Source organism: Meleagris gallopavo, chromosome 1, assembly GCF_000146605.3.
Source record: "Meleagris gallopavo isolate NT-WF06-2002-E0010 breed Aviagen turkey brand Nicholas breeding stock chromosome 1, Turkey_5.1, whole genome shotgun sequence".
In the NCBI taxonomy this organism is placed as follows: domain Eukaryota; kingdom Metazoa; phylum Chordata; class Aves; order Galliformes; family Phasianidae; genus Meleagris; species Meleagris gallopavo.
Window position 1 is genome coordinate 120,641,784 of NC_015011.2, and position 24,525 is coordinate 120,666,308.

Sequence of the window (24,525 nt, forward strand, 5' to 3'; positions counted from 1 at the left end):
TTTATTTGAAGCAACTCTATATTTTCAATATGCCTAAAAAAAGCCTTAGTCTAAATCTGTTTGGCAGGCTACAGTTATCAGTTCCAGCCCCAAAACTTTATTTACGTGTCTGATCTGTAGTGATTGGAAAAGATGAGGTAAGTGAGAGAGCAGGATGGAAAGACGTGCTTAGTCAATGTAAACTTTACTTTCGAAAACAGAACTCTGCCCAGTCTGCAAGCAGAGATGTGGGGGTTTGGAGCCATCCTCTTTCAAGTCCAAGTTAAATGTTTCCCACAAACCTTTTTGAGAAAAAAATGCTATGAGTAGGCATCAAAGGGGGTTTTCAGCATCTTTGCTGCGTGCTTGATCTTTATCCTTTCCTGCTGAAGGGGGAGTGGGGTGGTTCCCTGTGGTGGCATTGTGAGTGTGCTGTAGCTTTGCCAGTTTGCATGCATTGTAGCATGTACTGATGGTAGAGCCAGGGGACATCACTGCTCTTGTAACAGCCAGCTGGTCTTAGACACATCCTTGCTGCATCTGTCCCTCTAGCTGAAGCCAAATGCTGCTCTCAACCACTGATACCTTTCCTTCAAGGACGTTCTATGAGTCTTTCATAAGAGATGAAAAAAACTTCTTGAGACTTGCAGCTCTTCCCCTACTGCAACCTAGTATGTCATGGACCCAACTATTTTAATTCATTCCCACTATATTCAAACAGAATTTTAGAAAAACTCTGTACCTCTTTCAACCTCTACCATCATTTAACATTTCTTCTCTTCCCTAAAAGACTTGTCTTCTGTTTTAGAATTATGTACAGCAGGTTACTAAGTTGAATCTTTAGAAAAACACAGTGATAATCAAGTAATAATACCCCATTCTCCCTTAGATTATTTTTTCTTTCCTTTTTTTCCTGATCTCTCTCTCCAAAAGCTTGGGAATTAGATGTTTTGAAGATCGGCAGACCATTGTATCACCAATTAGCTGATCTGGGATAAAGCAGCAGGCAGAATTCCAGCCTTGTAACCCGCTGCTAAGTCTCCCTTTCTGCCTGTAATCTGAGATCTACAGTACAGCCTTCTGCAGCACCACAGGAGAGAGATGCAATAATTTATACAGAAGGGTAGTTATTCCTTCTTGCAGATCACTGGTTTCATGCTTCTGATAAGGCATCCATCACTAAGCAGTTGTCAGTTTCCATCTTCAGATAGCTTTACTGCAGTATATGTATCTCCATCCTCTGCCATAAGTTCTGTGGTGACCTCCTCTTGAGATGGCTGTGCCCTGGGCAGCAGCAGCAAGATCCATACCTGACAGGAATGTCTGTTGGGTTTTGAGCACATAGAGATGGGAAAACACTGATTTGCCTAAAGCTGCTACTATAAGCATCTGTTGCTATAAAACGCAGTAAGCCATGAAGAGGCAGCAGATGCACAGTCCTGGCTGACTGGCAAGTGCAAGCCCTGCTGGTCCCCAGCATTTTCCTGTCCTGGTGGCAGCGACTCTGCCATGTGTGGGCTGAGCTCTGGGTTTCTCATGCTTTGTCAGACTGCTCCTGCTGAGTCAGGTGAACCAGAATATATGAAGGGGCACATGTGTCACCCCGTGAAGCACATTGAACTCAGCGACTGGCCAGCCCAACTCCTATTCTGGCAGCGCTGTTAATGAACTATTTCCTGATGGACCCCTCTCTGTAATTGCACAAGTGTGCTGTGTTTTGTGTTGCTTACAAGACTAGGTAGATGTGGATTGCAAATAAAATACAATGATGTGTGGCTGCACCATCTTGCATGCAACAGCCAGGGGAGAATGGACTCTGGACTGTGCTACTCCCAGCCCTCACCTGTGAGCTGTGATGAGAATGTGTGCTCAAGGCTTGCCAGGAACCATTCTGATAAATAAACAATGCAGATGACCAACTGTCAGCCACTGGGAATGTTCCTTGGCACTGTAATAGATGGACTATAACAGATATAACCCACGTCCAGGACAAAAAGCTCTGTATTTTCGGCCCAACTGTTTTCTAACATCCCAGACACCCTTGCTTTAGATTTCTAAGGCATGCTAGGAGCTACTGCATCAACACATCACACAGCTAATTAGATACCTTGTCCATGTTGGACTGTAGCTCATTCCTCATTTAATCTTTCTATAATTCATTGCCTAGCTTCAAGCACAGCCAAAAAAAAAGCAAAAAAAAAGCAAAAAAAAAAAAAAAGCTTGCATTGCATTCCACAAAGAGTTTAAATTATACTGCTGATACTGAAATTACAGTGTTCATCCTCTAAACTGCTCTTTCAACTTGGACTTGGACCATTACCTATTCCTGCTAGATCAGTATCAAACCTACAGGGCTTTTCCTTTCTGCATTCAGTCATGAAGTGAAAACGCCTCACTCCTGAAGCATTCCTGTGGTCTGCTGCAATCAGCGGAGTGCTGTGGTTGTATGTCAGAGCCCACGCCCCAAGCGATGTCTTTTTGAATGTTTTTACTGTCCTGAAACTGCCACTGCGTCTGTGCTCTTGGCATCACGTGACAGGAATTATGTTTGACAAAATCTGCCTGCTGTAAATTACCTTCTGCAACTAAATGATACATCAGTAAGGTCTAATAATGGCAAGGGGAAAGCTGCTCCGAAACACTTCTGTGCATCATTCGTAAGAGTATTGGAGCTCACGAATCCATTCTGCTCTTGTTCTTGAAGATACTCCTTACTAAACAGTTTCATGGGTGTGACGAACAGAGTGTGTAGAGACAGACACGCTCATAAGGAGCTCATTGTGCTTGGTGTCTGCTCCATCCCGTACTGATTAATGTACTCCACTGGTGCCCCTTGTCTCTCTACCACTCATTCCTCGTTCTGCCGGTGGTCACTCATAGGACACTCCCACCAAAACTCATGGTGTGGTGTAGACAGTGAGCTCTGACGGCATTTTCAGATTTTTGGAGTGGGAAAATCTTTGCAATTGTCGTTTTAGTTTCTTTTATGCCCATAGATTAGTTTACCTATACATGTGTACATGGGTTAAGGTTTACTAATCTCTAGTTACCCACAACTTTCCTGCATTTTTATATGGAAGCTCCGAATTTTTTGATGTGGATACAAGTTGATTAAATGTAACATTATGTAAATGAGCATCATTACCAAATGATAGTTTTAAATAAAGTTGTTTATTTGTTTATATCTTATTTTTTTTCTATTTTTCCCTTTTAAATGTTTCAGTTTTCTTTTGTTGTCATTTGAAAACGGAATCTTCAAAGTTTTGGTGGATTATAGAATCACAGAATTGCAGGGGTTGGAAGAGACCTCATGAGATCATCAAGTCCAACCTCCTTGCTAAAGCAGGTACCCTACAATAAGTCATACAGGTAGGTGTCCAGCCAGGTCATGAATATCTTCATAGAAGGAGACTCCACAACCTCGTTGGGCAACCTGTTCCAGTGCTCCATCACCCTTACCATAAACAAGTTCTTCTGCATGTTAGTACGAAACTTCCTATGTACAAGTTTTAGGCCGTTACTCCTTGTGCTATTGCTACACACCATTGAGAAGAGCCTGGCCTCACCTATTTGCCTCCCACCTCCCTTTAGATATTTATAGACATTTACCAAATCCCCTCTCAGTCTTCTTTTCCCCAGGCTGGACAGATCCAGGTTACTCAGCCTTTCCTCATATGGGAAATGCTCCAGGCCCTTAATCAATTCATTGATTTGATTTGATGGGGTTGGAGTGAAACTGCCCCCTTGTTCTATGGCGGAAGACTAGCATAATCCAGTGTCTATTTATATACACTGATAACTTGAAAAGTGTTAGGAGACCCTGTGCAGCTTTGCCTTCCATCAAGTGAAGACAAGACCCTCTCTGGTGTAGTGTAGAAATCAAAGATAACTGGTGTGATTCTTTTCTTAACCATGAAGCCTAGGAATTGTTTTAAACTCCTGGGAGTTTCTGTATGAATGTCACTGTCAGAGCTGTATTCGGTGCTAACAGACAGTCTGATAGTTCCTTGGCAAACAGCACTTGTGGGGTGTTTTCTGCATCTGTTTCTCACTTACCAATATCTACTTGATAAACTTGGGGAGCAAAAATACTCCTTCAAATCAGCTGTGTGTTGTTCACGACTGAACTAGCCTTGCTATCACATCTTTATGATGGAAGGTGGTTATGCAAGACAGTAGAGATTACATCTTTTCTGTCTTTCTGTTGTAATTCTGAGGGTGCTTAAACCTCAGGTCCTCCGCTCTTCCTTCCAGAGAAGCTACTTGCTGTGTTTCCTTTAGCAATCACTTTGTTGCTGAGATTGGAAGTGCTGTTCTGCTGTGGGACACAGCAGTTTTCTTAGGTAGTTTCAATGAGCAAGTACTTTAGCACCAAAGACTATCAAAATTAAGTTTAAATTGGATTTAGATTAGATATCAGTGATAAATTTTTTACTGAGAGAATGATGAAGCCCTGGCACAGCTGCCCAGAGAAGCTGTAGTGCCCCATCTCTGGAGGTCTTCAAGGCCAGGTTGGATGGGACCCTGGGCAGCCTGAGCTGGTGGGGGGCAGCCCTGCCCATGGTAGGGGTTGGGATGGGTGGGCTGTGAGGTCCCTTCCAATCCAAACCATTCCGTGATTCTATGAAAATTAATTCAACTCTGTTGAAGGTCTTGGCAGAAAAGCTAAGAACGTAAAAGATTTGAAAGCAGATGTTGAAGTCAAACTTCCAGAGAAATTATTATGTAAGGATAATTGCACAGACAAGGCATTTGTGTAGACTGAAGGTGGAGGGTCCATTTTTTGACAGACAGTTTTGGGTCACTTGCTGCTTTCGTGCTCTCTTCCAGTTGCTATGGAGAACTCACTTTTTTACTATATGCTGTACTAAAGTCAGACAAGGAGCAACCTGGGTCACGAGGGAGACTGTCATGGTTTCAGACCTAACTGTCCTAACTGATGTGTTATCTCTTCTTGTGGTGTACAACACAATTGCTGTGCTAGACTTCAGGATGCCTCCCCATCCGCAGCACAGTTACATTTCCCCCATGTGTTCCATACTGGCAGAGAAAATCCAACTCTTTTCTTTATTCACCAAGGCAGAACATACCAGCTGCAGTGCTTAGCATTTTTGCAAGTCACACATGGTGAAAAAGCAAGACTGACTGTTTCCAAGAAAGTGAAGCTGAAAAACAAAAATAGATAATCTATCCTTCCTTGCAGTACAATGTGCCAGATATTTGAGCCTTGTAGAGAAAAATGGTATGAATTTCAGGGTTAGGGACTTAATAGTTCTTAGAAATGAATCATTGCTGTCTGAGTTTCTATGGGAACGGAGAAATAAATGAATAATTAGGCTATTTTCAAATTAATTCTATCAGAAGATTCAAATGTTGTGCAATGGTTAGAAGTATGCAAAGAAATAAATCATTATATTATTTTGGTTTTCCTAGTTACTAGGTCCTGTTGTTTTTTTTAAAGTATGTTTTATACAACTTAGTCACAAAACGTTTAAACTCAAGAGAAGCAGGACATTTGGCTGTAAGTTCAGAACAATGAACTCATGAGGTTTATTTTTATATGCAAGTTCAACTTGGATGCATGCCATGTAACACAAAAAAGTTACCACTTAATGCCTCTTTTTTTCTCTCCTAAAATGATGAGGGCATCTGGATCCCATTTTAAATTGCAAACTAGGCTTTTAGGCTTTTTAAAACAATTTGCATAGCTTGAACTAATTAATTCTTTGGTCAATGTGTAGGCAGTAAAAGACAACATGACCCCAAGCGTGAGGAGGTGAGGGGGAAATGCACAAGTTTTGGCATTTCCTCGCTTTTGCAAGCTTGAATTTGCTACTATAACATTTCAATGTAAGTAGGCCATATGAGTAGCTGATGTCATCAAATAATACCAGAAGGAGACCCCTAGGATAAGTTAGGAATGTTTTCCAGCATCACAAACAAATGTTTGAAGAGCCTAAATACTCAGCCCGATGTTCTGTTAGTTGCATAAGGCCAACAGCCTCAACCAGCTGCATCTGTCCCTTGTGAGTTAAGATCTATTTACTGCAGTCCCTGAAGAGCTTGTGAGTTCCTGATGCTGGGGGCCTGACTTCTGTGAGCTGCGCTTTCGCTGCTGGTACTGGGCCGATGACTCTCAGTTCCAGGTAGCTCAGCACCTATTGATAATTTCCTCTCAGATTTTGGACTCATGATTTTCTCTCTCCTACAGAACTCAAGTCTTGGCCATCAATTGCATTCAAGAATTATCTTCTCCAGCCCAAAGAGAGTTTGATGTCTTACAGCTGAACTATCATCAAAGCAGGTGTTACAGGAAAACAGAACCCTTCAGCTGTATGGAAACCACGAGAAACAGAATTTCTACTCTAGATGAATTCATTTTCCATGGAAATGAAGAAACCTGAACTACAGCCCTTCAAATCCTAGTATGAGGTGTGTAATCCTACAAGAGGCATCTTGAATTAGGTCTTTCTCAGGTTACAGTGCTTTGCAGTGGATGGCTGGAGGAGAGGTTACCTAATGAGTGCAGCATGAACAGACCATTGAGGTGTTTCCATGAAGCTCTGCAGGAACCCAATTCTCTACAAATCATTTTGGTTTCATGATACAGCTTGTTTTGCCAAAGGTGTTGTGGTGTTTTTATCTTACTAACCTTCAACCTTCTACATCATGCAGATCTTCACAGACATCTTGGCCACTATTAGAGCTTGTTCTCAGAAGGTGGCAAAATGCATATCCTGAATTCCAAGAACTGGCGGAAGACTCTTGCTGGAAGAAAATGTTGCTGCATTTCTTTTCAACTTGGACAATTTTGTTCCATGCTCACAAAAGTAATTAAAAATGTTCTGAAGTAGTTTTTTCATGGCAGATACTTGCCTGGCACTTGGTGTGGGGGAGAAGCTCGGTGGTATGCAGTGAGCTGGACATGAGGCTGTGATGTTCACTGGCCTATGATCATGGAAGTGGAACCAAATGGAAGTGAGCTCCTGCTCAAAGCACGCTTAACTAATGGTAGTGCTGCTGATGCTGCCTAAAGCAGCTGTGCTGTTCCTAAGATCAGAACTGTCATCGCAGAAATGATGGATGGCATTTAATGAGCAAATGGTGAGACACCTAATTCTTCTTCTGTTACTTTTTATAGGTATTTGACAAGATAGTGAGGTCAGCGTGAGTCTTCCAAGTAGAAAGCTAAACACACAGATTAAATTATGTAAAAGTTCTCAACTTAACTATGCTCAGGTCAAACCAGTGTTATATTTTACTTTATGCTATATGATACAGATTAGATTTGTAATTTGAGAAATACTGTAGCATCCTTTTCCATGGCTGAGCAATACAAGTAATATTAAGTTAAAAGTTGATTCAGATGACACTTAAGCTGAGTCTAGAGCCTTGCACACTATCCAGCTTTTCTTAGTATCTGTCACTGTTACTGTTTGTTATGACAACTACATTATTTGTGAGGTAATGGAATATTATAAAACAAAGCAGAACTGTTTAAAGTATCCAAATTCTCTTATTATAAATACTTTAGTCTCAGATTTCATTATTTTTCGGGTCACCCAGAAAATACATTTGTATATTGTAGACATGATAAATCTCTATATTAATCTCTGTGGCCTGTGTTTGCCCTGGATCATGTGGTCTCAATATTTCCATGGTAAAAAATAATAGGAGATTCAGTCAACTCTGTGTAGAAAATTCAGGACATTTATTCTGTTTATAATAGTCACTATGGGCCTGATCTTTTAATCTGTCTACTTGGTTAAACTGTCATTATTCATCTGAGGACTGAAGTAAAACTTTACATGTGAGGGAAGGTTTGTAAAATGAGGCCTCAGTAGGATGCTAACATCAGCAGCTATCATTCCTGTCTTCCATCAAGCCAAGGAAGTTGTGAGCAAGGAACAGAAAGTTCTCGTGGAAATGATGACATCAGCATTGCCTGCAGAGGAAAAATGGAGCATCCCTCAGTAAGATTGTTGTTGTGCTGCGGCTGGAAAGGACTGAGGCAAGAGGCAAAGAGAGTGCAGCCCTGTGAAATGAGCGCAAAGCAGATAGAGCACTTGGGGGGCAAATCTAAAGGGGGAGGAGGCAGCTGTGGGCATCAGTAGCAAGTGTTTTTAGGAACTATTCTTCACATTAGTCCATGATGTCCAAGGCATTTGCTGGTTTATTATCCTTACTCCATTCTTATTCCATTATTGATACTATTCCTTTTACTATTCCATTTAGAATCATAGAATCACAGAACAGCCAAAGGACCATCTATCACCCTGTCCAGTCACATCTTGAAAACCTCCAGCGATGGGGATTCCACCACATCCTTGGGGAAGTTGTTCCAGTCATTGACTGTTTTCACTCTGAAAAATTTTGTTCTGATATCAAGGTGAAGCCTCTCCTGGTGCATCTTGAATCCATTGCCCCTTGTGTTCTCAGTGCTGCTCACTGTGAAGACACATACTCTGTCCCTTTTGTAGCAACTCTTTAAGTGCTGAATACAGTGCTGATATCCTTGAGTCATCTTTTCTCAAGGGTGTAAAAACCTACTTTCTTCAGTCTTTCATCATAGGGTTTCTTCTCCAGCCCTTTGAAGAAATCTCAGGGCCTCATTTGGACGACCCTCTCCAATTTGTCCACATCTTTTTTTTTCTTTTCCCAAGTTGCAGGGACATAGTACTCCATGTGTGATCTGATAAGCGCTGAGTAGTGTGGGATGATCACATCTCTATTTCTGCTGATAAAGCTCTCATAGATGCAGCTCAGGGTCCAATTTGCATCCCATGGTTGCTGCTGACTGCTGTTCAGCTGTGGTCCCCCAGGATCCCAAGGTCTTCTCCAGCAAGGCAGCTCTCAGCCACACAGATCCCTGCCTGTATTGGGCTCTTTGGGTGCATTGTCCCAGGAGCAGGGCCTGGTTCCTGTCTTTGTTAAGCATCACACAACTCTTGGCCTATTCCTCCAGCCTGGTAAATTGGATACTAAACAAAATAAAAAGCAGTGAAAAAAAAGTATTCTTTCAAGACCTGGGTGCTCTGCATGCCCTACCAATGCTGGTAGATACTTAACCTCCCTCATCTTCCCATCAGCAATTGGAGGGACTCTTCATTGCCTCCATATTAGGTGTGATAGCTAACTAGGATCAGCCTGTGTGCATGAACATCACCCACCCAGATCCTAACCTAGCCATTCCTGCAAGGCCCAGGAAACGTTCCTCATTTTCACTCATTCTTACAGGAAAAAAAGCAAGCCTCAGCTCAGTCCTTACTGATTTTCCTAGCCAAAACCGTAAGAAAACCGAACAGGCCCAGTAAAGGATGGCTGGCTGCACCTTGGCTATTGCTTATCTGTGAGAAAATGGAGTAAATCAGATAAATCTAAGAGAAAAGGAGGGGAGGGCTGTGCTCTTTACAGTTGTTCATTTAGCTTAGGTGAGTGCTAGATATCGCTAGAGGCCTTCAAATTTCAATTTTTAAATATGTTGCCGAGGGCTGGGAAAGCATATGTGAGAAGGAGCATGATTGATGTGAACATTCTTGCCTATTTCACTTCACTTGTCCATCTTTTTCTCACTTCTGAGGTTTTGTTACCCCTAACAAATACACACATACTGCTGGTGATTCTATGTTTGTGAAAGAAATGATATGTTTGGCACATGAGAATGGTCATGTGAAGTCAAAGAAGACACAGAATTCTCCTGACTAATGTATAATTATTAATTTTGTGAACTGTCTCTAGAATCTGAAATGTAATAAAGCAGATGTCTTTTCTCTTCTAACCTCTTGTGCTGTGAGGACAAAACCTCATGAATTTTTCTTGACTCTCCTGAATTGAGTCTCCTGAATAGAATTAATTACCTTAAAAAATTGCTCTCTGGGAGACCTAATTCTCTTTTATTATGAACTGCTGACATATTTCTAATCTGTTGTTGAGACAAATGATTTTAGAATCTTTCCTTCTTTTTCCTCAAAAGCCTGCTGCCTTTCCAGAGAGATTTTCAAGAAGCAGTGACTCAGAATCCCTCATTTCTACCTTTCTAAGTTGTCTTCAAATGTAAGAGCAGACTGCTGGCAAGGAAGAGCGATGTTCGCACTCACAAGGGAGGTGGCACTGTAGGAGTGAGTCAGGGTATGGGATGTACATGTCTTTGTGCCAAAACTAGGATTAAAACTGGTCCTCCAAGCTGCCTGCTGTGGTGGGTAGGAAGAAGGGTGGCATATCAGCTCTGTATGGAGGTTTGAGAGCATTGCTTTATCACTGAATTTATTCTGTATTTATTTATTGGCACTGATTGCCAATCATCTTGGCATCTTCAGGGAGGTCAACCACCTGGACTGGCAGGTTGAGCAAGGGAGGAGGGCAAAGAACTGCACGTGGATCACAGAAATTCCTGATGACTTCAGACCTTTCTTAGGCTTGTGCACATTCAATAAATGCAGTCAAACCTTGTGGTGATGTGGCTTACTTATCATAGAATCACTAGGGTTGGAAAAGACCACTAAGGCCATCTAGTCCAACTACCAACCATGCCCACTGACTGCATCCCTCAGTTCCACATCTACACAGTTATTGAACACCTCCAGGGATGGGGACGCCACCACCTCCCTGGGCAGCCTGTGTCACTGCCTCACCGCTCTTCCTGAGAATAAATTTTTCCTAATATCTAGCCTGAGTAGTGAATACTGAAGCTCATAATAAAAAAGAATTAGGTCTTCTAGAGGGCAACTTTAAAAAGTAATTGATTTTATTTGGGAGGGTTATCTGTTACTTCTTGATTCAGCCCTCAACATCCCCACCAGGGGTTGCAGTAGTCTACATACTAATATAATCTGGAACATAGGTTCTGGTTCAGTTTTTCTTTCAGAGAATCTGGCTTACATAGACCCAGACTTACAGGGACAGTCTGCAGACTGGACCAATGCATGGCAGATTTGACAGATACTTTACTGCTGGGAACTACAGCAGCCTCCAGACATGCTAAGAAGCCCTTGTGATGTGGAGTTATTAGTCCATGTGCTTTAGGAGGTCAGAATCTGAAGCACTAGATTCCTTGTTAACATGTTGCTAATTACCATTCATTTGAAAATATTTCTTTTTTTTTTCTCAAACTTAAAATAATAGATAAGAAAATACATGTATTTATTTAACCAGGTTTATTTTTTATTATATTTATTTATATATCTAACTAGTTCTTAATTTGAAGCACTCAAAACAATTCGGCTTGCGTCAGACCTATACACCTTTTTAACAGTTTTATGAACTGTATGATCTTCAGATCTTTGCAATAAACTCATACCTCCGCCAGTATGCTTTGTCTCGCTATTGGGAGAGTATGCCAGACATCTTGCTCAACACAACCATGAAGAGACCTGAAAGGTTGTATTCACTGGCTTCTATCTCTGACAGATAATAAGTTGCCTTTAACATGGCAATGATTTCAAGTACAGAGGAATATGATACTAGCAGACATGTCGTGAGTGGCACAGGTTTGTGAGCTGCTGCTCTAACCTTGAAGACATACCATGCAATTAAGTGGGTCAAATGAGGCAACACGGCTGCTGCTAAAATTTTGTGCTGAGGTCTTCCTATTTGATTAAATTAAAAATCTGCCTCCTTTGTTATGTTCAGAAATACTAGGTTTCATGCATTCCCAGGTGGGATTTGCATCTGCTCCATTAGAAAGAAGACAGCTTTATCTTTTCCTTGTACCAACATGCGAAGAAGTTTTTTGAAAAAGGAAAAAGGAAATCTAATTTAAAACAGTTAACACAGTCTTTACAGCTGAGTCACATTCCTGGTCACTTCATGTTTCTCATGTTGCATGAAACAATAAATATCTGACTCAAGATTGAGGAACAGATTTCTGTTCCTGGAGCCAGGCTCCCAAGCACTAGATGAACTATTTAGTATCACATTCTTTAAGACCTTTTTTAAAAGCTGGCCCTGAGCCTTTCTTTGCAGAACATCTTGCTTTTCTTCTCCAGTTTTGAAAAAGGTTTGATCTGTCTTCTTGTTGATGAGATTCATGGAACAAAGGGGTCCCTGGCAAATTTGTGGGTGCAGTTTGTTAGAAGGTGCAGGTGTTCAGAAGTCTGGAGCGTGGACAGATTTTGCTAGTGGTGCTGTGCTGAGAATAGATGAAGTCCATGTTCCAGAATATTGTCTGCAGATTGAAAATAGACATAAATATCTTATTTAGAAGAATAGCAGAATGAACAGAACTCAATAACGATACTACATAAAGCACCATGATCAGAGATGTACCCTTATTTATATTACAGTTGATTCAGAAATTACCACCGTCTCAGATGAAGTTGATTTAAACTCATAGTACAGTCACCACAGTGTTGTGATTTGACTGCTATTCAGTTGTGTTGAAGACCAGCCTAAGGGTTAGATTAAATCCTGGAGAATCATTCAATTTACTTAGATGCTGGGCCAGGTACTATAGCTTATGCTGTTGATATTAAAACATTTTCATAACATATGACATAAGATGTCACATTTTTTATATGGGTACAGATTACAATTTCTCAATATTTCTGTGAAAATACCTGTAGTGCAATATCTAGCAAAACAGCCATTGCTATTTTTTTAAATAAATTTGACATAGAGAAGCATGAATTCATAAATCAGTATTCCACCATAAAACCCCTAATAGAATATAATCTGTCTTTGTTTCCGCGACTTTCTCTTTTTCTGAGCAATAAGGATTGGAATTAGTGCATTCCTATACAGAAGGGATTTTCCTACTAATCCTGTTTCCATGAGGGTATGATAGATTTAAAACAAAAGAGAGGCAGTGCAGGATGGATTAACAAATATAAATACTCCAAAAGAATGTGAGATTCTGGTTTGTCAGGGAGCATGGATAGGAGCATGGCAATGAAAAAGCACTCATCTCATACACTACAGACTTGGACTGCTGGAAAGTTAATACAATTGATGTAAAAGGCCAGTGTAGGAAGAAATGGGCTTTCTCCTGCAATTGTAGTATGCTGGATGTGCAGTGACATTATACTTGGGGAAATAAATTATTTAGGTCGATCTGAGCGGGTCAGCAGAGAAATTGCTGTGACTAGACACAAAATGTCTTCCAGTATTTCAAGTACATTTTTTTGTTTGCGGCTTTCCATTTATCAGTGAAAGAGGGACTAGATCAGAGTATTCAGAGTGTTCCGTTGTGCCTATATCTGGCTGATAGATGACATATTTGAAAAAGGGAGAGAGCTGGTTATGTGGCATCTACATAACTGTTTTATTATGCTTGGTGGCAGGAAATGGCTGTTTTCTGTGAGTGATAGAATAATTATAATTAGATTGCTTCTTAGGTGCTGTCATAGCATGAGCTGGTCCTTTAAAAGATTTGGGTTAAACTTTACTAATGCAGCCTCTTTAGCCTCAACAATGTTATCTAAGTAATGAGAGCTGACGAATCAATATCTACACACATAAAGTGCTATAAATGTTCTTGAGTTGCAGTATTGTACATGCAACAGGTATATTAGAAAATATGTTGTTTTATTTCCTAGTTATGCGTATAGGTTCTTCAATCTTTGCTGAGCAGATTTGGATGTTAGCGCTCACACCAGAAAAGAAACGTCAGTGGCCCTAGTGACGGTCCAAAAGACCCAGACATTTCCTAATGTTTATAAAGGACAAAGATTGCGCACAAGTGCTAACATCAAAATCTGGAAATGACTGAAAAATGCTTCTTTCAGTAGGCAGGAGACCTGTCACCAGTCTATAATGTTTTCTTCTCATACATGATCCTTAGGGCTAACCCTTCCAATTTGGGCTATTATATGACTCTGTGATTCTATGTATTACTTAAGAATTAACTCTGTAGTTACTAGGAGTGCCTTCTGTACAGCTCCTTCCTCAAATACTTGCGTATTCCTCAGATGTCCTTGAATCTCTCCAGGAGGTGTTAGATTTTCCCAGTCCATCCAGGGAGCAGACCAGCCTGCAGCCATGTAGACCTCTACATAGGTTTTCATTAGCTCAGTTCCAATACTTGTCAGTCACTATATTTCAAGTCATTTATTTTCCACTGACATTTCCATATGCAAAAGACATTCAGACTCTTGGATAGCATTTGATTTAGAGCACAACATAAGAGTAAGAGGGCAAAATAGCTGTAAGCCTCTGTGTGGCTTGAGCCAGCCAGGACTCTGGCTTTGCTAGATAGCAGAGAAGATTTCTGGCATTTTCAGCCTACTGTGATATACTTCTTGTGCATATGCTTTGGAAACAGCACAAAATTAATTTATGTGTTTCCATCCTTGGAATAGTGACCTGATGAAATGAGGGTATGGGCTCCACTAATTCTATGTACTTTGCAGTTAGTTAGAGGTAGAATAAATGTGTAAAATTGATAAAGCTGAGCTTTTTGTTTGAGCCAATTGCTCCAGGGAAGTGAACATTCTCTCCCATTGAAGGAAATTGCTGCAATTTAAAGACATTAGATGTTTAATCATTTGTCACTTGTCTCACTTGCAAATACTGCAGATGGTTATGTTGTTTATCAAGAAAGACTCTCGGAGAAATGCAAAGTGGTAGAAAGTTCTCTTAAAGTTTTTCTGAAGACAAAGAACAGCTTGAGAATTATAAGATTTTTTCCACCTGAGCTGAACTGTTAAGCCTGATGTTTGACAGGTAAATTAATAGAAGAGGTTGGCTAGTTTCTGTCTGTTGGTAATTCAAATATCTATACAGTGAATGATTTTTTTCCTTTCACTTATGAAAGCATACATCTGGAAAACATAAGTGAAATCAGCTGATGTCTTTGCTGTAAAAGTAGTGTGAGAACAGCCTGCATGATTTTCACAGGACTGTCTCATGGAAAGCAGTATAAAAGTGGAAACATAACAATAACTCTAAGGCCATTTGAGAAAAGGGAAGATGGGAACCACCGACCCTATGCACAAGCAGCAGTCCTGTCTTCTTTGTACAGAGTCCTGTCAGTTGCACTGTACATCAGTATGAAACAAAGATTACATAACACAAATCACTGTAGCATTATTAATCAGGGCTTTTCTCTTTTGGATTGAACATGTAAACCAGCTGTAACAGTTGGCCAGTTTTCTCCTGCTCCTTTTTTTGTTTGCTAATGTTAGGGATGAATGTTAAGCTAACCAACCCACTTTCATTATTGATATGTCACTCTTTATTTTCAAATTCTTGCTTAAAAACAGTTTTGAAAAATCACAGCTTTCCTATGGGTGAGAGGCAGCTGGATTCTAATCAGAGCCGTGGGAAGCTGTCTTGTCTCACTGCTGAGAACACTGAGGTACAGTGAGCAGGGCAGGCTGCAAATACCAAGGACAAGATAAAAACATCTTTTCTGTGGATAAGGCTGTACAAAAATCCTGATGAAATTACAGCTCCTGCTGATTTTCCTCCTCTGATAACATGGGCATCGGTCTCTGGGGATGGTGGGATAGCACTGGCATTGAGGAAGGAAGAAGGAAAGCTACTGCAGCCTTTTCTTTGTGCTCATGGCCCAGGCTGAAGCACTGTAGCTCTCCCTGAAGGCAATGTCCCTTCTCTTTTCTGCTGTAGCTGCACCTCTGCACCAGACATTGCCACTTGGTACCAGCTGCAGGTGGGTCTTGGCACCGACAAATGCAGTCCTGTGCTTTCTCCCACTCATTGGGAACCAGCCAGGTACATGTGCAGGTATGGGAATTGTTCAGATCATTCCTGCCATATACCTGACTACCTTTAGCACACGTGGAACAGACAGTGTGCCCTGCCATGTAGATACCATCCTCAGTTTCTTACATTTCTACCATTTTGTTAAAACTTTAATTCCTCTGTAAAAAGGGAATTTAGTAGTTTCTCCCCTAATTCTCCTTTAATTCCTTCGTGCTTTCCCGCCTTCCTACCTTACTACTTTTCCTGTAAATTAAACTCTTAGTACAGACAGGGAGCCCTGTGAGTGGCTTCACTCCTCCACTTTCCCAAGGGAATAAACTGATAAAGGAATAAATGTTAATGTTTTATTGCATTGGCCACTCACATTAACAATGTGTTTCCTCTGCGTAAGTCTAAGGGTTCCCATGGCATTTTTCCCTGGTGGTGCGGCCAAAATTTCCTCCCCTTGCTGTTGCCCAAGTTGTGGTCACACTGAGCTGTTACTTTCTTCTCCAGGAAACAGCTATATCTGCGTATGTTGTCTGCTAATGTATAATTGATACTTAGAGAAAGAAAGAGACGACATAAACATAAGATTTATTATCTCTCATTATAGTTAAAGTTTCCAAGCTGTAGTGCAACAACATACAAGCATGCTGAAGCAGGACTAATTCTGTGATTTGGTTAGAGTAAAAAGAAAACATGCTACATGTCTGGTGTTTTGGTTTCAGGAGTAGTTCACAGACATAAATGTGACCAAAGAGTCCATCTCATTGTTGTTTTGTATAACTGCTTAGTGTGCTATCTCTTCTAACCATGACCTCAAATTTAAAGTCAGCGATTTTATTTCCATCTATGCTGTATTTTGTTATGCATTCCATGTTTCCTAGGCTATAGCCATCACTTCTCAGCTGTGTACTTCATACTGTAGTTATGACCACTGCAGCTCTTGCTGCAGGGTTTCCTTCTTGCAGATGGCAGCTGCTTTTTCAAATATTGCTGTGCTTTATCCGCTTGTTTTTTGACCACCACATCCACATACATATACCAATTGCTTTGCTAAGGCTTTATTCTGGCATTTCTACATTCCTCAAGAAAATTTGCTGTGTGGCAGAAGAGAGCATGAAGATTATTATTTCTAGCAGGGAACAAGGATGTTATTAAGGAGAAGAAATGATAATAGCCCCAGAGAGTCTGTTTTTCTGAGAATCATGCTTACCATGGCCTTATAGGTATGGATTTAGAAAATGACTGTAGTCATCCTTGTAAAGCACCTTATTACCACAGGGATTCAGCAAATTATATGTGTTATCACTGAATGACGTTTAGTCACACACATAGTCAAAGAAAGCATGGACAATTATTTCCATCTTTAAAAAGAGCATGCTATGAATTAAGCGTTTTGGAATTTATTTTTTTTTTCACTTCTGTACATATTTCTAAACTTAGTTCATTGTATTTAATCAAGCTGTTTTTCACTTTAAGTAATATAATTTAAAAAACGGAGGCAGTAATTGCTGAGAAAGCAATTTTAAAGAATGTTTCCAGCCATGGGAGACTTTCTTGATGGTTGGTATGTGCTATATAATTAAGCATTTGACACTTACCAGGTTTCAGTACTAGCAGAAGAACTTGCAGTTTTGAGATACACCCTTCTCTGTGAGCAAGACAGAGACAAAGCGATACAGCTGTCTGTTTTCTGGCTTCTGCTTTTGAAGCAGACTTATTTTAAATACAAATGCTCTTCTTTAAATACAAATATGTGTTGAATAGGATGAGGAATGGGAAATCCATGTGCATCTTCAGCAATCCTATAAATGCTGACACACCCTGAACCCTGGTATCTGTTCCTATGTCTGGTAGACAGAGATAGAGAAAGATCGTTTTATTGCTCAAGTATTTTCCCTTTTCTGTTTTTTATTTTTCTGACTGAAATCAATATTCAGGGCTAATGGATGAGGACGCCTGCTGTTGCTGCCTAAAATGCTGACCTTGACTATCAATACATTTAGCTTGGAGCATTTGTGATGTCAATTACTATGATAATACTTCAGCATATACTGCCTGCAGAATGTCTAGGTTATTGGGTTAGAATTCCCCTCCAACATTATCTTTCCGACTTTGCCTCTTTTTATACTCTGTAACTGCTGGAGAGTCTGAACCCTGGGGCAGAACTATGTTAAGCAATTACTGTATTAGAACTGGGTGAAGGATGTTTTATGTTTTGTTTTGTAACTCACTGGTCATTTCAAAAATTCAGAGGGACAACCAAGCTGTTCTGAATGATACATTTCTCTTCAACAGGAAGTGCTTTGTTTTGATGTTTTATAATTTTTTTTGAGCAGATTGGAAGATTTCTAATAAAGAAGAGGTAAAGTCTTCCATAAATTTATTAAATGCTTAAGAAACAGCACAATTTTAAAAAAAAGAAATGTTTAGCTTAATGTTTTCACTGTGGTTTGTAATTTTGATGAACAAATTTACTGTGTCTAAATGAGTTTAGAGTTGCTGATTGTACTCGCCAAAAGGTTTCATTTAAGAAATATCAAGTAGCCAAGAGTTTTAACACTGCTAATCTCAACTGCTTTCAAAATGGTATCTTTCTCCCTTCTCAATGTTTTTTTCGATGTGAACTGCCCAGTCAGTGTTTTTTCTTGTTCTTACCTGAGCTGAATAACATTGCACATCACCATCACAGATAGTACTGATGCTTCTTGTCCTTTGCTTGTCAGACTGTTGCAGGGCTTCCATACCAAATTACCTGGTTGACATAAAGACTTTAACCTTAACATCAGATTGATCCCTGTGACCGTAAAGGTTCTAAATAGATCTAAGAGATTACTGACTTCACTCCAGAGCTACAGAGGATTTTGTCAGTTTCTGCGCAAAGTAACGGTACGTAGACCGTTATAAATGATGGCTTTTTATTCATAGGGCGGTCTTGAACTGCGGCATCTAATCTTATTAAAGAAAATTAGGCCTGTCTTGGAGCTTTAAAACCTGTTTGTGGGGCCCACAAGCTGTCAGTCGACTGAAACTTGTCACAAAGGTTTACAAAGACTGACTACAAACTAGTAAAGAATGACAGCTATTGTGCATTACTTCATTGCCTCCAGATCTATCCAGATCTGCTTTACTTGCAGATTAAAAAGAGTCTGAAGGCTACAGAGTAAGTGCTTTGTGTGATACGATATTTAAGTTAGTATTGATATTATTTGTATTATTTGACATTTTTTTCATAAGAAAAATGGCTAAAAATGAGACTATGAAAAGATATTATTCGTATGTTCTTGTATCAGTTGAAAAGTTTATTCTTCGGTCCTGTGATAACCAATACATTTGCACACATATGGCACTATTTAAAGGGTTTTCAGATGGCTCTTTTAGTGCTGTATAAGCAAGTTCTGACCTGAAGCTCTTCAAGGTAATTGAGAGCTTTTCCATTGAGTTCAATGGGCTTTGGGCTAGGGATATTACTGAATTTAGTCTCAAAACCACTTGGACTCTTGTTATTCTCATATACTAACAGAGTACTGAGACAAAAAAATGACATGACATGCTGTCAGTAACACAAGGAGTTGGCAAAGACAGTATAAGAACTCAGTGTTTTTGATGCCGGCTCTATTATTCAATCATTTCTGTTGTCTGCTCTCAAAACAAAAGCAAAAACAGCAACAACAACAACAACAAAAAAACAAAACCAACAAACCTAATAGTAATAGTAAGAAAAAAAGCTAGTAAAATAGCCGTGTGAATAACCTGAGATTAAAGATCCAAAATTATGTTATACAATTACACATGGGCCATCCTATATAATGAACCTCAGATATGCCCTGAGCTCTCTGGAGTTTGCGATGCTCCTGGGGACACTGTTCCCATGGGATGAAGTAATGTACTCTTCCTTGGCCTGTGTAGCAGTTTCCTAATACTGCCTGGGATCAGATAGGCAGGCGTGAGTCACACTCAGCACCTACATTTTTGTTCTCTGAAGGTGCCCACTCTGAAGCTGAGTAACAGCCGAACTCCAAAAAGGTGTTTGCTAGATGACGCTTTCAAGAAGAGTAAATACCAGCACAATTGCTGCTATGCTTGCTTCTTTCAACTATGTCCTGTGGCCTGGACTGGCAGAGGTACTCCCACTATGCACTCCTGTAATATTCCCTCCTTGGCTTTGCAGTCTGTTCTTATCAGAAGTTTTGTAGGGCAGAGGAGATTCAGGGTGTGGGCAGCCTCTCAAACAGGAGACTTTTTGAGAGCTAGCTCCCTTGCAGTGCTGCTTCAGAGAATCACAGAATGGCTTGGGTTGGAAGGGACCTTAAGGATCATCAGCCTCCAAACTCCCCACTGCAGGCAGGGCCACCAACCTCCCCATTTAATACTAGGCTGCCCAGGGCCCATCCAACCTGGCCTTGAACACCTCCAGGGACGGGGCATCCACAACCTCTCTGGGCAGCCTGTTCCAGCACCTCACCACTCTCTCTGTAAAGAACTTCCCCCTGACATCCAACCTAAATCTCCCCTCCTTCAAATTAAAACCATTTCCCCTTGTCCTGCTGATATCTAACCTTGTAAAGATCTGACTCCCCTCCTGCTTATAGGCTCCCTTTAGGTACTGGAAGGCTGCAGTGAGGTCACCCTGCACCCTTCTCTTCTCCAGGCTGAACAAGCCCAGCTCCCACAGCCTGTCTGTGTAGGGGAGGTGCTCCAGCTTCCTTCTGTTGGAGCCCCTCCTGCAGCACTAGGGTGGTGGACAGATGGTCCTCTAAGTTCCCTTCAACCAATTGACCACTTCAGAGCTCCATGCAGTTTTTTATGTTGTACTTGCGATAAATCTAGCATTCTTTGTTGTAATTTGCCTGATAATTCACAACCTGTGCTTCTTTATTTATTTATTTTTTCCTCTGTGGCTTTATTTTTCAGTTGCTGTCTGTCAGCCTGAGGGAAGGAGACTGTTGCTCATTCTGTGCCATCTCTGGTAGATCTGCTGGATTTGAGTCCTCTGAAATATGTGAGTATGCTATCCTCCTCTGATATGGATATGCTTATTGCCTTCTTTTTCATATGGCTGAAGAGCACAATCTGTCCAGCTCCAAAAGGTTTTAGACTGTCAGCACTAGGCTGAGTGGAGAAAACTTTCTCCTTGCGAGATCCTCTTCAAGCTCAGGTGTTCAGACATACAATGAATGCTATTCATTTGCTATTTGGAGAAGAAAAGTGTGGCTTCTGATATTACTACTGCAGGTTGTTCCAGGGGTTCTTAGCCATTCCCTGAAGTCAGAGGAAATTAATGCTATTTTCTTGCAAAGATGATCCTGCCAGTTGGCCAGTGCTGTCTGTATGAACTAGTCATACAGACAAGTTCATACAGACAGCAAAGAAGATGAGGAGAGGAAGCTCCTGCATAAAGACTGCAAAACCCCTGAGTATATTCACCTTCCTTTCTCGACCTCCACACTGATTTGATTTGAGGCTACCTCATCATTATATTGAATATGATTTACATCGTTCATTAATTAATAAGCCAGAATTATATTAAGAATCCATGTTAAATAATGGCTCTGTCAAGTTCTCACCGAAGTCTTTAGGGATAAGGCCCAAGGGGCATAACTTAGATTAATTCCATTCATATCATCTGCCATTACCTGAAAGGTATGACCTAGCTGATGAGTCATAATTGGCTATAAAGAATTGTGACCAGATCCTAAGTTTGGCAAAGAAGAAGAAACTCTGAATTCAACTGACCTGGAAGGCCTTGATAAAAACTGCCAGTTAAGAAGAGAGTACAGTCTTCAGCTTTGTCTGATATTTTGCATTTATATGAGCTGCAACCTTGAGAAAGCTTTGGAAGGCAAGAGTCTTTACTTACAATACTGTGGGAGGAAAAGCTTAATGTGTGCTTGTGTGGGGATACAACAGATGCTGAGGTGTGAACAAAACAAGTGCAGATCATGAGAAACAGATAAAAACTAGCCTAAGGTCTTTAGGGAAAAAAGAGAAAGGAATAGTAAAGAACAAGAAATGAAACAGTGCCTTAAGTAAATAGATAACTATTGCAACCACATCAGCTCGAGCTAATCAGAGAGAAGTGGAAGAACTGAGAGGGCTGGAGACATCCTTCCGTTAGCTTTGCCTAGGACTACCTATACTCCAGTCTTACGAGAGATGAGAAACTGCAGTGCAGTTTATTTGCATATCACCAACCCAACCCAGCTGAACTGGTGAATGTTTCATGCACTTTTGCAATGAGAGTTTGCATCCATTTAGATGCAATATGAGCATGCATGAGAATTTGTAAAACACAAAAGGTTTTTTTCTGTAGTCAGTGCTGCTTTTCCTTTAGCAGAGGCAAAACAGAGCTTGGACTGAGATCCAAACCACATGCTTTTTTGACATTTTGTACAGCAGGCCTTCTGAAGCAAGTGCCTGACTTCCGTAATGAGCTGATGGAGACACACAGTTTCCTCTTTGCAGGAACAATCAACCTGCCTTAGTTTGAGAGTTCTCTTGTAGGTATGAAGAAGTCCTTTGGCTTTGCTACCCTTCTGTAGCTCTTGATTGGAGGAAGTGATATTCTAATATCTAGTTTCTGAGATGGGGACAACAAAGGTTAGAGTTAGTCAGAGTTAGTTCTAAATATGTTGTCTCCCGGAGATATGGAGTCCTCTGCCTTACATATACCTTGCCTGTTAAAGAATGGGTATTGAATAATGGCAGTGTTTTCCAGCTGAATAACTAGAGAAAAGTTTAGTAAGTTGGCTTTGTGATCTCTGCAACTTACTGGAGAAGGCCCTGTTTGTTAGCTTGAAAGAGCTCTGTGGCTGACAACCACAGCTTTGGTAATTAAGGTTTGAAAATGCATTTTAAACTGACTCATACCTATATCTTAGAGAGAAGGCAGGCTATTCCATGAATATGTGAGTGTTTTATGTAGCTGTGTGGTGAATACATGTATCTTTCTAAATTGCTGGTGTTAATTACCAAAGCAAAGATGGAAGGATGATGTCTTTCTGGTAGGTCTGATTCTGGTTAGGTCTGATTCACATTGGTGCTCTTGGTTGAATAAGATTGAGTATTCCTGCTAAGGGATGCTCTCCATGACCCAGCCATCATGGAAGAGTGATGCATTACTGTGCATTTTCACTAGTGGTTTCTTTTCTGTAATAATTGCACAGCTACCAAGCGAGGTAATTGTTGGTTTACAGATGTTACCGCTGTGGTCGGAGTTACTTGCTCCCACTTGCTGTTTTAATTTAATTCTTGTCTGATCTTTCCTTTTCATTTATTTAAAATTATGAAAGCAGTTTCTACATTTAACCACACAAAAGAAAAACAAAACTGCTTTAAAATCCTGATTGATTCTGAGCATTGTAAAAGTGTAGCGAGGGTAGCTACTTGGGAACAAAGCGTGCTCAGTGATCACATAGAAAGCTCACACTGGAAGAGAAAGCAAACTGAGATTGCCATACATTTTTTCATAATCCACAAATAATAAGCACGGGGAACAAACAAAAGCACATTTCATCAGTACAGCAGCATTTACTCTGACCAGAACACACAGGTTTTCACTGTTGCCTCCACAGTATGTCTCTGGAAAAAGAAAACTGAGAGGCGTTCTGCACAGTCATGCAGAGGAAGTGCCCCCGGTTCATTGTGCTTTCTCACATGCCTGAAGGTGCTCTCCATGTGAGCATTTGCAAGAATAGACCATATGTTAATGACTTATTAACCTCAAAGCCACGTCCATACACTGTCACCTTTCTTTTGTACACTGTTCCAGCAAAAACTGAGCGAAAAACCATCATTTCAGAAAATGTCAGATAGAAGTATCAAGGTGTGGTCTGTGGAAAGTCAGCTCATACATTTACCAAAAAGCCATTGTGAGAAAACACATATGTACTGAAATTAGAATAAAAATAACACATAAACATACTCACTAGCCAAAAATATGATGTTCTGTGATCGTGAAAGGTGCTTGAAAAACATAAAGAATGGCAAAGCAGATTCTTTCCTACCATAAAAAGCTTTGCTCAACACAGGAGGGCTTCATGACTGATGGAAAATATGAGAAACGTAAACAGAGTAGAATGAAATCACCCAGATTTATTTTGAAATGAAGTTCTGGGTTTTCAGACTGCAGTTCTGTTGCATACTGTATTTGCATGAGAGCTGCAAAGCTCATGAATCCCTGTGATAGGGATTTTGATAGGACAAGGGGGAATGGTCTTAAACTGAGACAAGGGAGATTTAGGTTAGATATTAGGGGGAAGTTTTTCACACAGAGGGTGGTAATGCACTGGAACAGGTTGCCCAAGGAGGTTGTGGATGCCTCATCACTGGAGGCATTCAAGGCCAGGCTGGATGTGGCTCTGGAGGGGAGATAAATGCATGGTCTAGTGGTTGGCGACCCTGCCATGGCAGGGGGGTTGAAACCAGATGATCACCGTGGTCCTTTTCAACCCAGGCCATTCTACGATTCTGTGATTCCATGTTTCTGTGATAGGTCAATAAGCTGACACTTTGCATTTTTCAGTGATTTTCTTGTGGTTTTAAATTTTCTTTAGTCATTTCCTCATCTCTTTTTTGTTGCAATGGCTTTGATAATTCTCCATATATGCTGCTTCTTTACCCTGCTGTTAGTCCTGAAAGGAAATAGCAGGCCCCCTATCTGGCTTGTTAAGCTCTTGAAGCTTGCTGCATCCTGCATGCAGCATGTTTCTGATTATGCAGACAGCAGAGACATTTGAGCTCACAGCTGCTGTGGTGCTGCCAGATCAATACACCCACAAAGCACAGCGAGCCTTTTGTGTAGGTTCAGAAATCAGATTTCTCTTGTCTAGAGGACAGTCCGCAAAATAAAATTTCCTAACATGAGAAGTCCTTCTGGAGCTTTGCAGAGATATGCATTTA

At 40.6% G+C, this 24,525-nt stretch overlaps 1 protein-coding gene and 1 long non-coding RNA gene across 2 annotated transcripts in view; both read left to right on the forward strand.

Moving 5' to 3' along the window:
* Window positions 1-24,525, forward strand: part of LOC104915579 (maestro heat-like repeat-containing protein family member 2B) — a 445,385-nt gene that overhangs the window by 124,423 nt on the left and 296,437 nt on the right. The window lies entirely within an intron of this gene.
* Window positions 1-24,525, forward strand: part of LOC116217585 — a 79,890-nt gene that overhangs the window by 24,678 nt on the left and 30,687 nt on the right. The window contains exons 2-3 of the long non-coding RNA XR_004162278.1: window positions 6,191-7,083; window positions 20,539-20,626. This is a non-coding gene — a long non-coding RNA (uncharacterized LOC116217585). The remainder of the gene's footprint in view (window positions 1-6,190; window positions 7,084-20,538; window positions 20,627-24,525) is intronic.